General features: G+C 49.0%; 1 long non-coding RNA gene across 1 annotated transcript; it reads right to left on the bottom strand.

The window, feature by feature from the left end:
• Nucleotides 1–6,922: 6,922 nt before the first annotated feature.
• Nucleotides 6,923–10,008, bottom strand: LOC308466815. The gene is made up of 2 exons (XR_013980973.1): nucleotides 9,104–10,008; nucleotides 6,923–7,083 (listed from the first exon to the last, which is right to left on the bottom strand). It is a non-coding gene; the product is annotated as an uncharacterized lncRNA (long non-coding RNA).
• Between the last annotated feature and the right edge of the window lie 5,900 nt (nucleotides 10,009–15,908).

The following is a 15,908-nucleotide window of genomic DNA, read 5'->3' as shown; positions in this document are numbered from 1 at the left end:
AACGCTGTAGGTCCTTGCGGTTCCGAGGTGCCGCCCATTCCCGAACCGCTGCCACCTTCCCAGGATCCATCTGCACCCCATCTGGAGAGAGTCGGTGACCCAGAAAATCCACTGTCTGCTGATGGAACTCGCACTTGCTGAGCTTCGCATACAGGCGGTGCTCCCGCAAGCGCTGCAGCACGGTCCGGACATGACCCTCGTGGTGAGCCGGGTCACGGGAGAAAATCAAAATGTCATCCAGGTACACCACCATGTACTTGTCCAGCAAGTCCTGGAACACGTGGTTGATGTACCGTTGGAACACAGCGGGCGCGTTGCACAATCCGAAGGGCATAACCAGGTATTCGAACTGCCCGTACCGGGTCCCGAATGCTGTCTTCCACTCATCCCCGGCTCGGATCCTAATTAAATTGTAGGCCCCCCGGAGGTCAAGCTTGGTGAACATCTGCGCCCCTTGCACCCGCTCCAGCAACTCCGAAATAAGGGGCAAGGGGTACCGGTCCGGGATGGTAATTTTGTTCAGGGCCTGGTAATCATGGCAAAGGCGAAGCTCCCCACATTTCTTCTTAACGAAGAGTACTGGCGCAGCGGTGGGTGAGGTAGAAGGCCTAATGAACCCACGCTCCAGGTTCTTGTGCAGGAAGTCCTGCAAAGCTTCGCGCTCTGGCTCTGTTAGAGAGTATAAGCGACTCACCGGCAGGGGCGCTCCGGGCTGGAGGTCTATGCCGCAGTCAAAAGACCGATGCGGCGGCAGCTGGTCTGCCCCCCGTTCCTCGAACACGTCTTGGTAGTCCCGGTACACGGCTGGGAGCGTGGGTGCTGCCTCCTCAGTGGGTGCGGCCGCTAGCATCTCGGACCGAGCATGGGGGCATGGGTCTGGGAAGTGCACAGTCCGATTAACCCAGTCAATCTGAACATTGTGAGCCTCCAACCAGTCCATTCCAAGCACCAGGGGGAACCGGGGCATGGAGGCAATGTCCAAAGTTCGCACCTCCCGGTGCTGCTGGAGACACAGGACCAAGGGCTGGGTCTCCCGAGTGACGGCACCCGAACGCAGGAGCCGTCCGTCGATTGCCTCCACCTGTACCGGTTCTGGCTTGTTCTGAAGTGGCACCTGATGATGAGCGGCAAAGGCAGCGTCCATATAGGAGCGGGTTGCCCCCGAATCTACCAGAGCGTGGGTAAGAATCCAGGGCCCACCTGGAGGGTAGAGACGCACTGGAACCATGAGATGTCGCAACTCCACTGGTGAGGGCCCCTCTTGCATGGTTTGGGACCCCATGTTGCTAGGGCCTTCGGCTACAGAGGTTGGTGGTTTTCCTGCGACTGGCATTTTCCTGGGACAGGAACGGGCGTAATGTCCACTCCCACCGCAGTAAAGACACAGGTTTCCCTCCCGACGCCGCGTCTTCTCCGAGGGGGAGAGGCGAGGTCGCACAGCCCCGAGCTGCGTTGGCTCGACTGGCAACTCGGCTGTGGGCGTGGACCTGTTGGGAAGGATGGGCGCTAGGAGCCGGGGGTGCTGGCGGTCCCGGGCCTGGCGACGGTCCTCCAACCGATCGTCTATCTGCAGGCTCCGCTGAATGAGGGCGTCCAGCGTGGTGGGACGCTCCATCATGGCCAACTGGTCCAGTATCTCGTCCGACAGTCCCTCCAGATACTGGTCCCGTAGTGCAGAGTCATTCCAAGACAAGTCTTGTGCCAACAGCCGAAATTCTGTGGCGTAGGCGGCGGCTGTGGACTTGTCCTGTCTCAACTGACGAATCGCCCGATTGGCTTGGCTCTCCTTCAGAGGGTTGCCAAACACGGTCTCTAAGTGGTTACAAAATCCCACATAGTCCGTTAACAAAGGAGAGTCTTGCCGGAGCAGTGGCAAAGCCCACTTGGCCGCCTGGTCCTTTAACAAACTGATCAGAAAGTGCACCTTGGTGCGGTCGTCAGGGAAGTTCCGGGCTCGCCCCTGAATATACAACTTGGCCTGGGCGAAGAACATGGGAAAACTGGCCAGGGTCCCATCAAATTTCTCTGGCAAAGCCACTGGGTACTTGCCTGGAGCTGGGGTGTCGGCCCCATGATCTGTAAAGGTTTCCAACCGTTGCTGAAGCGCCGCAACCACATCGCTTAACTGCTGAACGGTGTGGGTCAAGGCCTGGTTCTCCTGGGCCAATGCCACCAGCGCAGCTGCCTGGTCAACCATGGCCTCTGGCTGTTCCCGAACGCACCCCAACGAAGGGGGAGTGCGGGTGTGGCGGGAGCAAACTGTGCTGGTCCCGGGGGGAAGGTTACTGTTACCGTAGTCAAAGTTCAGTCCTAAGTCACTAGCCTGGAGATAGTCCACAAAGTGCGAGGTGAGGTCCGAAACAGGGAGCCGGGCGGGGACAGGAACACTCGAAGATCAGAAGCAGGTAGCCGGGCGGGGAACAGGAACACTGGAGGAACAGGACTGGATGCTGGCCAAAACAGCTCTTCAATGACGACGTTGCTCCCGCAACCTGGGACCGGGCTGACTGCCCTTCATCTTCTCTAAGGCCAGGGGCGGTCCCGGCCCCCAGGAGCCCCACCTCTCCTGGCCTTAAGGCGAGCACTCCTCCTGGGAGAAACCAGTTCCCTTCGCCTCTCTGCCCTAAGCCTCTGCAGTTCAGGAGAGGCCGAAGGGTTACTGGGCCCCGGGGAAGGCTCACCTGTAGACACTGAGTCCTCAAGCACCTCTGGGGCCAGAATGGTTTCACCTGGTGCCTGCTCCTGAGGATCTGGCACAGGTGCAGGCTCCTCAGAATCTAGGCCTTGCCCCAGTTCAGCCGGCCCTGGAGGCGGGGACTCCTGTGCCGGCTGGGATTCCTCCGGTTCACTCTCAGAATCGGAATCCCAGGCCATCACATTGTGTATTCCAATCAGGGGCGGAGGAAAGGGGGGGCGGTGGGGGCTGCTTGCCCCGGGTGTCATCACTGGGGGGGTGACATTCGGCGCACCACCTGCCCGCGACTCCCAAGCCTACCCTGAGCCGTTGGGGGAAGGGCGGAGCTGAGCTGCCTTCCCGGTGGCCTTTCCCCCTCCTCCCTTCATTTTGACAGCTCAGGGGAGGCTTGGGAGTTGTGGGGAGGAGGGTGGGTGGTGCACCGTTGCCCCCCACTCACGGGCTGCTTCCTGGGGGGGGAGCCCTCCTAAGCTGTCAAAAGGAAGAGGGAAGGGAGGAAAGTTGCTAGCAAAGCGGCGCGGCTCTGTCCCCCCCCCCGCCCAGGAAGCCACCCACAATGGGTGGCTCGCTCCACCCCATGGGAGGTTTGCTCCACCCCCTGGGCGTCTCGCCCCCTGGAATGCTCGCCACAGCGCCCCCCTGGGACACTTGCACCACCCCCATGGCCCTGTTCCCAGGTGCACAGCATGTGCGCCGCTCCGGGTGCCAGAGCAGCTAGCTCCACCTCTGATTCCAATCCCTTAAACCCATCCTGAATTGGGCTCGTATTCCTCTAGGTTCAGAATTAGCTTGGCTCCATGGCATCTTCTCTTCCAGCAATCCTCATGGACCCCCCCTTCCCAAACTCAACTGGGAAAGGCTAGGTGCAGGCCTCAGGATTAATACCTAGACTCTGCTATAATCACATGTGGCAACATCTACTGGAGCAATGAAGCATGGGAAATATGGCTTGAGAACTGTATTTCCCACGCTCCCTTGTCTTAGTACAGAGCCTTGGCCCTGTATACCTAAAGGAGCATCTCCACCTCCATCATTCAGCCCGGACATGGAGGTCCTCCTCCGAGGGCCTTCTGGTGGTTCCCTCTCTGTGAGAAGTGAAGCTACAGACAACCTGGCAGAAGACCTTCTCAGTAGTGGCACCGTATAGTCTCGTATAGGGAAGTTTTTTATGTTTGATTTTTACTGTGTTTGATGTTTCAATTTCTTGGAAGCTGCCCAGAGTGGCTGGGGCAACCCAGTCAGAGGAGTGAAATACTTTATTGTCACTTGTACAACTTGTATACAGTGAGATAACACGAGCACCCCCCACTCAGCTCACTTAGTCTTAATTCCCCTCGTTCACTGACGCACACCCACCAAACCCGAAAGTCAGTTGCCCTGTTGTTATCTTTTCATTCAGCAGCCTAACAGTCCACAGATAGAAGCTGTTCTTTACCCTGTTGGTGTGACTAATCATGCTTCTATATCTTCTGCCTGAGTGATGTATAAGTAATAAATTATTATATTCATTCATTCATTCCAGTAGGCACCCAGACTTCTAAATCCAGGGCTGTCCCAGGAAAACAGGGACACTTGGAGGGTCTGTGAATTGTATGGCACAAAATCTCACAGAGGATGCTGGGGGCACAAATCCTGGGTCACATGGTGCCAACCCAACATACCCTGCAGCCTTGCAAAGGATATTGGTTGGGATGCAATGGTACAGCCTTGCCTTACTGTTCTATGAGCAAATCCAAAATGAACAACAAGCAATTTCTTGCAATGCCGGCACATTTTCTGACAGCCGTGCCTTTTTCCACCTTGTTAGTCTCCGTCTCTTTTCCTTTCATCCCCTTCTGAAGCCATCATTAGTCTCCTCGATTGATTTCTGCTGTGGATCACCCAGACAATGGCAGCCCTGCGCAGTGTGAAGCAGCAAGATGCCATCCTGTTTGTACTCTGCAAACTGTTCGGGGTTCCCTGCTGATTGTTTGCACACAACATTCAAGCCCTGCTTTAGAGAGGGACTTTAGAGAGAGTGGCTGCTGATCTCTTCTTACAAGTGAAACTGCAGGGGTGGAGAAATCATTACAGCCCCGCTTTGTGTATCCAGCCTATACTCTGTGGAAGAGGGCAGCTGATTATCAGGCTGCTTCCGCCACCCCCACCCCCATACCACTCTTCTTCCCCTTTTCCGCAGTACTTAGCACTTGCTACACAGTAATGTGTCTGAATGCACCGGGGGCAACCGTGTCGTAAGAATGCGCTCAGTGGTGTTTTCCATCACATTTGTTCACAGTTTAGCTTCTCCTCCTCGTGAGTCTAGCATTTTATATGGAGATTTTAGAAGAACATTTGGCTTCTGAAAACAAAAGCTCAAAAACTGGAACACCTACTTCCAGTTTTGCAGCGTTTGGGCTCCAAGTTGTTTGTGAACTAATGTGATGGCCTGGGAATCGGATTCAGAGGCTGAACCTGAGGATTCCCAGCCTGCACAGGAGTCCCCGCCTCCAGGGCCGGCTGAGCCGGGGCTGGGGCTTGAACCTGAAGGGCCCTCACCTGTGCCGGATCCTCAGGAGCAGACACCAGCTGAATCCGCTCTGGCTCCAGAGGTGATCCCATTGCCTGCAGGTGTGTCTCTCTCAGGACCCATTGCCTGCAGGTGTGTCTCTCCCAGCCCTGTCAGGGGAAGGGGAGGTTGCCTCTGGGTCCAGTAACCCTCCAGCCTCTCTGGAGCTGCAGAGGCTCAGGGTAGAGAGGCGGAGGGAACTAACTTCTCACAGGAGGAGTGCTCGCCTTAAGGCCAGGGGAGGCGAGGCACCTGTGGGCCAGGACCACCCTATGCCTCAGAGGAGATAAAGGCCAGTCAACCCAGTCCCAGGTTGTGGGAGCAACATCGTTGGTGACCTGTTCCTGCCGGCACCCTGACCTGCTCTCCTGACCATGCCTGACTCCTCGCTTGGACCTTGCTTCGCCCCTGATGGATAGCCTCCTTACCTTCGACCTAGGACCGGACTCAGACCATGCCGCACGGTACCCCCCCCCCGGGACCAGCACAACTATGCTGTTCAAAAACCAAGGTACCACTGTACTAGGACAAGATGTACTGCATTATGGTACTTATTTTGAAATTTGCATCTAGGTTGGAATTCAGTGTAGTGCTAAGTGAAGTATGCATGCATGAAATTAGATCCATTTGAGCAATGAGACTTTCCTTCCTCTGCTCCCTCATATGCCCCCCTGCTCAAAATCTGTTCTGGGGGTTCCTGCAATCCTCCAGAGAAGTTTTAGGGAGCATGGGAGGCATGTGGGTGGGAGGAGACAGGGGAAGTCTCTTTGCACGAGTAGACTTTGTTCCACACATGCAAGGACTTAGCTGAATCCTGGCCTAGATATATAAAATAGCTTATGCATTTTTAAAAATGCAAATGTATAACTTGTCACCCTAGAAAATTCAGGAGATTCGGCCTATTCAGAAAATTCAAACCAAATAGTTTTCATTTAAAAGCATCCACCAGTCTCCCCCGCAATACTTCAAGATATCACTGGTGGAGAGGATCTGCTTAGTAGAGACAACGCAGCAAATGTCAGCTGAAGACCTGGTCCCTGAACTTTGTTTTTCTTCCCAATGGGTTTTTTCCCCCTAACTCAGCAATTATATATCTCTCTCTCTTAAGCGCACATCTGCTTTACAAACTGAACTGGAAGGAGGGACTTGACCAATGTTCACTTGAGGATTTGGTTTTTTGATTTAAATATTTTCTTCTAATCTCATGCTTCCTCTTTCACTTGGCAGGGCTGTGGAAAGAAAAACAATGTCATCCTGTGACATTGTTTACAGCCTGTCAGGAAGAGGAATTTGGTTACCTTTCGCAAACGGTGTGGTGCTGGCTTGTTTTTTTTTAATCTCCCAGTCATTTACTTAGGGGCTTCATTTTAATGGCATGACATGGCTGGCCATGGTGAGAAACCACAGAAGAATAAAAAATCTGGATGAAATATGGATGTTGAATCTGTGCTGCTATTTAATACATATTTTTTTTATTGTTTTCTTAGCTTGCGGTGGCAGAAATTCTCTGCAAGTGATACATCCTGTAACATTAAGGAACATGTAATCCCCCAACTGGAAAACTCACGACTCCTTTAATGACAGGTTCATGGGTGCTTAGGGAACACTTCACCCATGTTCTACCCCGCTGCAGCGGGGGCAGCGTTCAGTATTTTCAGATGAAAAATACATAACTCCACTTCAAGTTATGAACACTTTTAATGGGAGGAATCCAATTTAGCAAACCCTTCAAGTTCCCACTGCAAGTCTCCAAACTGCTCACTTGGTTTCGCTGGAGGGTGAAGACCTCTTTACTTGTACTTCCAGCTTGAGGTGATTGGTGCGGTTTTATTTGCTCCTGCTTTGAAGAATGATTATTTTAACAGTGAAACCTTCCACGCGCTTACCTGGGAGTAACTCAGTGGGGTTTATATCTGCATAGGCACACATAGAATTGCACTGCAAAGCTACCTTTATGGGCTTGCTGTTATTAAGGTGTGGTTTTAGTTTTGACTCCAAATGTTTGTTTTGTGTTTGGTTTGTGTTTTAGAAGCCATCCTGGGATTCTTTTGGAAAGATAATAGATAACCAAACAAGTGTGGACACTATTTTCTTCTTCTGAGCAACAGAAGGTTTTTGTTTTTAAACTTAGAGGGAAAAGCGAGTAAGGAGGGGCATGACAGAGGCACATAAACTTATTTTTTCTCTACCTCACATATAATGTTGTTTACTGGGATTATCCAATGGAGCTGAATAGTGGGATATTCAGGACCACCATCCTTTTTTTGCTAGTGAAATCAGGTACGCAGGGAAACCTTCAGCCGTATCCAGTCTTATCCAGTCTGCAAGACCTCTCAATCTGTCCCATCAGGGCTGTCCCAGTGAGCCTTGCCCACCTGTCAATCATTAGTAAGCATTTATGGCATTTGTCTCTTGGGCCATTTTTGCACTTCATGGCATGTGAGCAACGTTGGAAGGCAATCTCTGCATTTGATAACAGTCACCTGTGTTTTCTGCTCCCCACAACTGCTACAGGGTGGTCATTCCACCGGCCATAGAAAGCTTCCAAACTAGTATTATGTCTTCCTTGTAGGTATCTGGACCAGGATGGCACGGCACCAGCTGATATGAAAGTCTCTTGGTGGCTTCTGTGTTTCATGCCACTCCTAGGCTCTTCTCAGAAGCTCCTCTACCAGCCATCAGGCTGGAGTCTTGCATTAGTACTGAAGATGTGTTGAACTGGGTTTCTCACAGATAATTTAAGGGAGCACTTATAGAATAATGGCCACTTATGAGCATAGTTATGCTAACTGGAGCAAGAGATACAGCTTGACTGGTAGTAAATATATTTTTTTTCAGCTCCCTTTCTGCCTTTAGCTCCCTGAAGGCAGAACACAACTTTGTCTTTCAGAGGCATTTAAAATGAAGCACTGAAGTCTAATGGTTCTCAAAGTGGCAGGTGAAGGCACAGTCTGATTCCTCCCCATGTAATTTGATTGGACCAACTCACTCCAGCATCTCTTCATCTGTGCAATACCCAAGGCTGCATGCCCTAGTCAGTATGTTGAATATTTTTCACAGGGATATGTCAACCTGAGTAGACCCATGTTTGTCCTGCTCCCCCTATTTCCCTTGTCTTAACTAGCTTGGGGTCAGATGCATCCATTGCTCAACACTGCCCATTTCATAGGGGATCCATGCAGGTACCTGGACTTTTGCAAGATGAAACGTTTGCTCCTCCCCAAAGCACAAATTTAAAACGCAGACACTTAGCCCTATTAATTCTCACTGTGTATGTGTTTTCTCTCCCTGTAAATGGTGGAAACATCCCTGGAGTGTGGGCAGTGGGCAGCTTCTCAAGAACACCAAGTCCTACTCAGTACAAGTAATCCAGAGCTAGAACATCACCAACATGTGGCTGCCTAGTCTCTGACTGAAGACTTCAAGTGAAGGAAAGCCCACCACTATCTTCAAAACTGGTTTAAAGCCCTAAACGGCCTTGGCCCAGTATACCTGAAGGAGCGTCTCCACCCCCATTGTTCAGCCTGGACACTGAGGTCCTCCTCTGAGGGCCTTCTGCTGGTTCCCTCACCACAAGAAGCAAAGTTACAGGGAACCAGGCAAAGGGCCTTCTCTGTGTTGGCGCCTGTCCTGTGGAATGCCCTCCCATCAGATGTCAAGGAAATAAGCAACTATCTGACGTTTAGAAGACAACTGAAGGCAGCCTTGTTTAGGGAAGTTTCTAATGTCTGATGTTTTAATGCCTTTTTAATCATTTGCTGGAAGCCGCCCAGAGTGGCAGGGGTATAAATAAATTATTGTTATTATTATTATTATTATTATTATTATTATTATTAATTCCACTGTCATAGTGCTCTTACCATCAGGAAGTTTCTCCTGATGTTCTGGAAAAGGTTCCTCACTGCTGTTAGCATACCATGAAGAGGAAGTCTCAAATCCCACTGACTTTGGAAGAAGGCGTTCCCAAATTAGTAGCTCCCCCTCTGCGGGGAAGGACAAGTAGTTTTGCATTGGGCCTGCAGAGATTCACAACCACAAAGTTTAAGCAAGCCAGTAAGAGTTCTCAGGAAAGCACAACATGGGTGCAGTTTGATTTTGTTTGTTCTTTCAGCATAACCGAAACCTTTTAAAGAAAGCACCTAACTATTGAAGGTTGAGATAAAAATAGAAATTGTAGCTGGGGGGGTGGCGGGGGGGAGTGCAGTAGAAATGTCAAAGGCAGAAGAAATCCAGTTGAAGCAAAAGCAAAAAGCAACATGATACCATTTTAAGCCCCAGGGACTAGTTCAATGGAAGCAAATCAGGTTGTTCTAGGCCCTACATAAGACAACGAATAAAACACTACAATGCATTTGTATGTAGGATCTCTAAGGACTAAGGTGACATGAATATTCAAGTCCCGCATCCTTTTCAGTGTTCCCTTCACCTTACACCTGCACAACAGGTATTTTAGCAGATAGGGAACAGAGACTTGCATAGATTTCGATGAGGACTGTACAATGAATTCATGACTAAATAAGGAGGTGGACCCAGAGACAAACAGCAGCGAAAAAAGCTAATGCTATTCTAGGTTGCAGCAACAGAAGTATAGTTTCCAGATCAAGGGAAATAATAGTACCACTCTATTCTGCCTATTCTGGTGGGACGTGGGTGGCGCTGTGGGTTAAACCACAGAGCCTAGGACTTGCCGATCAGAAGGTCGGCGGTTCGAATCCCCACGACGGGGTGAGCTCCCGTTGCTTGGTCCCTGCTCCTGCCCACCTAGCAGTTTGAAAGCATGTCAAAGTGCAAGTAGATAAATAGGTACTGCTCTGGCAGGAAGGTAAACGGCATTTCCGTGCGCTGCTCTGGTTTGCCAGAAGTAGCTTAGTCATGCTGGCCACATGACCTGTATGCCGGCTCCCTCGGCCAATAAAACGAGATGAGCGCCGCAACCCCAGAGTCGGTCACGACTGGACCTAATGGTAAGGGGTCCCTTTACCTTTACTTAACTTATTCTGCTTTAGTCAGACCACACTTGGAACACTGTGTCCAATTTTGGGCCCCACAATTTGGAACGTGTGCAGAGGAGGACAACCAAGATGATCAAGGGTCTGGAAACTAAGCCTTATGAGGAGCGCTTGATGGAGCTGGGTATGTTAAACCTGGAAAAGAGGAGACTGAGAGGAGATACGATAGCCATCATCAAATATCTCAAGGGCTGTCACATGGAAGAGGGAGCAAGCTTGTTTTCTCCTGCTCTGGAGGGTAGGACACGAACCATGGCTTCAAGTTGGAAGAAAGGAGATTCCTACTTAACATTTGGAAAAGCTTTCTGATAGTAAAAGCTGTTCAGCAATGGAACAGACGCCCATGAGAGTTGGTGGGCTCTCCTTCCTTGGAGGTTTTTAAGCAGCGTTTGGATGGCCATCTGTCATGGATGCTTTAGGTGATATTCTGGCATTGCAGCGGGTTGGACTAGATGATCCTTGGGTTACCTCCAACTCTAAGATCCTATGAAACTGTCCAGTGAATTTCCATCTTATGTTCTTTTCTGTATCTCTCATGTGATCTTTGATTTCTCTCTGCAGACCAGTCTCAATTGATTCGGAGTTGTCACAAGCTCTTCATGGGCATTCAAATGGGCCCACGAGGGCTCAAACTCTGCCCCTCTTCTTCCAACCCGTGTCTTTAAGTCTTCAGAGAACTGCCTTCCCTTGAACATGGCTGCAATCCTTCCATTCCTTTAGGAATCCTGAGGATTCTAACCATGTTCAGCTGAAGGCAACTGGGATTTTCTTTCAGACATTGGTGCTCAGTTTGCTGCAGTTGGGAGAGGAACTGGCATCTGTTTGGGCACTGCGGGTTGGGGGAGAAATTGGATTCCATTCACATTTAGAGGTGAACCGATGTAATTTGCACTTTCTGGAACAAGATGTGAAGCCAAACACGGCCATCCTTTGAAGTTTGCACTTCTCTGAATTTTTCAGGGCAGTTCTCAAGCCAGAAATGTATTTACTAAGCTAAAGTGTGCATGAACATGCACATAGTAGCAAAAAAAGTAACAGAGAAAATTGCATTATATTAGGGAAAACGAAGATCTTTTAGGTTTTCCAAAATGTGTTCATTAGGCAAGATTGCATAGGAACAATGAAAACAAATTCACGTCTGCAATCAATGCATTTAGAAGTAGCAAGAACAACTCAAATTTTCCCACCCAGTTAAACTTACCCTCTAATCTCCACCCTCTTATCTCTCTCTCTCTCTCTCTCTCTCTCTCTCCCAACTGTCAACTGGCAAAATTCCCCAGCCGTCATCCCCCAACTGTCATTCCATCCACATTCCATCCTGCCAACGATCTCCTCCGCCTTTTCCTTGAAACACAACCCCCGAACATGGTTCATTCCCGGTTCAAATCAGGATTTCTAGCACAGTCAGACCCACTACCTCATTCTGTTGACCAGGATCAAACCTGATGACACGAAAGTATTTCTCTTGGACGTGATTCATCCGTTTAGTAATCTGTCCCCCAGTTTCCCAGAGCTGTGAAAAATAGCCACATCCCGGAATCTACGACTCCCAAGAGAGACTGTGACAAAAGGAATGCAGTCTCAGCTCTGACTCATATATCTGCAAGTCAGTGTTTTTCTTTGGAGCACACTTTATTTCCCCCCGCTTTTTGAGACTTCCCTTTTTCTGCGCATTGGAACAAAATCTTTCCCGCAGGTTGGCATGCCTGTGTGTCTACTCACTGCTTCTGGGCAACAGCTTCTCTCTCTGATTAAAGGCTATAACAAACTTCTACAAATAAAGTTTTCCTGTTGTCTGCCTCCCTCAGACCCCTTACTTGATGCACTTCAGATTTAAGTAGAGTTGGGACACATAGTACTGCAGTGGTACCTTGGTTCTCAAACACCTTGGTTCCCAAACGCCAAAAACCTGGAAGTAAGTGTTCCTGTTTTCAAATGTTTTTTGGATGCCGAATGTCTGATGCAGCTGTCGGCTATTGTTTCTGGGGTGCCTGCACCAATCAGAAGCCGCGCCTTGGTCTCTGAACATTTCGGAAGTCAAATGGACTTCTGGAATGGATTAAGTTGGAGAACCAAGGTACTATTGTATTTGGCGCTTTTGTTTTTGCCATTTATTTTGTGGGTGTTTTTTTTGTAGGCCTTTTGGGTTAATTTGTTTTTGTGACTGTGTGGAACTGTGATTGATTGATTGATTGATTGTGTGACTGTGGAAATGGATAAAATCCAAACAATGACTATCATCAGTGCAAGTATAAGAAAAAATAATAATTTTAATTTTTATCATCTACAATACTGTCTTATTTATTTTATAGTACTGTACATTGATTATTGCCTTCATTTTATGGATCAGTGGTCTCGTTAGAGAGTAAAATTCATGTTAAATTGCTGCTTTAGGGGTTGTTTTTAAAAGTCTGGAACAGATTGATCTGTTTTGCATTACTTTCTATGGGAAAGCGCGCCTTGGTTTTGGAACGCTTTGGTTCTCAAACGGACCCCTGAACGGATTAAGTTTGAGAACCAAGGTACCACTGTATAGCATGTATAACCTAAATATTTGTAAAGTTTTTGCAGATATAATCTGCTTGAACCTGTGGAGCAGCATAAAACACAGAATCAAATGTCATCCTGCCAACTTCCAAGATATATATTTTTTAAAGTCAGTGCTTCAGTGGATAACACGGTAAGAATACTGGGCTCAGAATTGTTCCGCGGGTGCCATGAATATTTGCATTCTCAACTGCAACAGCAGATTAGTGGCACAGGGATAGGATGTGTGATAATACAGTTCTTTGAAACATGGTTGTCGGATTCCCTGCCAGCCCCCCCCCCCCAAGTGTGCCTTGGTTTTGGAACGCTTTGGTTTTGAAATGGACTTCTGGAACGGATTAAGTTTGAGAACCAAGGTACCACTGTATATGTAAGGAACCTGAATGCTCTGTGAATATTCCTTACATAGCAAGTGTCTAAGGAACAAATTCCTCATAGGGCTTGGTTTCCAGACCAAGGATAGACAAGGTTCCCTTACCCACCCCAGTACTGCCTTCAGCCAAGGATAGGACTCTCAGATAGCAGGTAAAGAAGCTTAATGATCTCAGGGCTACTTAACCATCTGCTCATCCATAAGGTAAAGGGGACCCCTGACCATTAGGCCCAGTCGTGACTGACTCTGGGGTTGCGGTGTTCATCTCGCTTTATTGTCCCAGGGAGCCGGCGTACAGCTTCTGGGTCATGTGGCCAGCATGACTAAGCTGCTTCTGGCGAACCAGAGCAGCGCACGGAAATGCCATTTACCTTCCCACTGGAGCGGTACCTATTTATCTACTTGCACTTTGACGTGCTTTCATACTGCTAGGTTGGCAGGAGCAGGGACCGAGCAACAGGAGCTCACCCCGTCGCGGGGATTCAAACCGCCGACCTTCTGATTGGCAAATCCTAGGCTCTGTGGTTTAACCCACAGCGCCACCCACATCCCACTGCTCATCCATACATTGCAATATATCCATGGGGCAACTTCCCAGGGGCATTTGAGCCCCTGTTTGCGTGTCAAGGCCCCGAGGCCTCCCCATTTGTTGGATAATAACAATAGACACAGTATTTTAGGTTAATGGGCAAATTAAAGGCCACAACTTTATTGGTTACAGAATGTGAGTGGTATTGGCTTAGGCATTGGAATTGAACCGACTATACCTGACTCCTGCCCGCCATGCAGGTAGTCTAGTAAGGGTCAACCACCAGTAGGGGGAGCCCTGTTGATGTACATCAACTAAGAGCTCCCCCAGGGTCCCCGATGGGGTTGTGGCATGGCCCTAGCCCCTACCTGGACTTTGGACAAGAGCCACACACCCAGATCCCTTTAACGGAATACTCTTAAAAAGGAGGTGCAAGTGATGGCCGCAAACTCCCCTCCCAAGAACGTGGTTTTACCTGTGCCTAATCACCAAACCTTACAAAAGTTGTGACGATTGCTACAAGGTAGGCGAAAACCAAATGGCTGGTGCCAATTTGCCAAGTGTGGTGTAGTGGTTAAGAGCAGTGGATTTGTAATCTGGTGAACCGGCTTCGATTCCCCGCTCCTCCACATGCAGCTGTTGGGTGACCTTGGGCTAGTCACACCTCTCTGAAGTCTCTCAGCCTCACTCACCTCACAGAGTGTTTGTTGTGGGGGAGGAAGGGAAAGGAGATGGTTAGCCGCTTTGAGACTCCTTAAGGTGAGGGAAACCCAGGATATCAAGTCCAAACTCCTCCTCTTCTTCTCTTCTTCAAGTGGAAAAATTCCTACCAGGCCCCCTCAGCAGGCAACCAACCAAGATCCATAGCAAGGCCAAGATGTACAGTGGTACCTAGGGTTACATACGCTTCAGGTTACAGACTCCGTTAACCCAGAAATAGTGCTTCAGGTTAAGAACTTTGCTTCAAGATGAGAACAGAAAGCGTGCTGTGGCGGCGTAGCGGCAGCAGGAGACCCCATTAGCTAAAGTGGTGCTTCAGGTTAAGAACAGTTTCAGGTTAAGTAAGGACCTGCGGAACGAATTAAGTACTTAACCCGAGGTACCACTGTAGAATGCATGGAAGGAAGGCTGGAGGGCGGGAGATCCACGGAAGCAGGAGCCAGAAGGGAGATCCCCCGGCTGCGTACCTGTTTAAATACGCTAAGCCACGCCCCCCAGCAAACCAGGACGCAGCCAGGACTCCCTTCATGACGTGGGGGCTTAGCCATGCCCCTGTTGTGTATGGGGAGACCATGTGGCCTGCCCGCAACAGCGCCCCACAAGGAAGTGGAGCAGTCTTCCAAAGCAAATCGGAGCCACACAGCCAGTGAGTGCTTAACTGAACTGCAGCAGCACTTTCAGAAAAATAGATTGGAAATAATACTCCTTCCCCCCAAAAAAGGTTTTGGAGAATTGCACCCCCCCCACACACAAATGATATCTCCAAGTTTCGAACCCTAAATTAATTAGAAAGGATAAAATAAGGAGGGGCATCCGGCCCCTAAATATATGTGTTAAGAAATGGCTCCATAGTTGCAGCAGAGATCCAAGGAGCTTTGCCCTTCACTACTTTATTTTGTGAAGTTCCTTAAAAGTAAATGGCTTAGATGACTTATGTCCAATAATAAAAAATACATTATTTCTTATGTTTATTATTGATTTTTATATCACCCCCACTGCATACATCAAATAAAACATATGCCTGATAAAAGGAAAAGTTAATGATCAAAGGAACGATCAAGAAAAGGGCGCGATGTGTGGGGAGAAAACATGGCAATCCGATGCCATAACAAACTTGTTTTATAGGAGGTAAATCGGGGTTCTTCCTTCCAACTTTTTAGCCAGACAAATTCCCCTTTTAGTCAATAAGAGCTTGTCCAAAGAAGTACGTCAGAGAAAGCAACTCAGGTTAGTGACAAACTACATTAACGGAAGACAGGTCTGTCTGCTAAATATGGCCTGGGATCTGGGTAGAATGGTGTGTATTTTAAGCTACCCGTAGGGAAATCCTAAGTCATCTTTTAGTAATTGCATAAGATAAGAATCCAGGTCAATCGTCTCCAGATCATCTGCTGACTTTGCAGATGGCAAAAAGCAGTGTGGGTACCAGAATATCATACTGTTTATTCTCCTAAGAAATCAAAAGGAGACGGGTGGAAGGGAGCTAT

The sequence above is a fragment of the Podarcis pityusensis genome, assembly GCF_964106645.2.
Source record: "Podarcis pityusensis genome assembly, chromosome: 17".
Taxonomy (NCBI): domain Eukaryota; kingdom Metazoa; phylum Chordata; class Lepidosauria; order Squamata; family Lacertidae; genus Podarcis; species Podarcis pityusensis.
The sequence above is the reverse complement of the archived record's forward strand: the minus strand, read 5'-3'. Positions and strand labels throughout refer to the sequence as shown.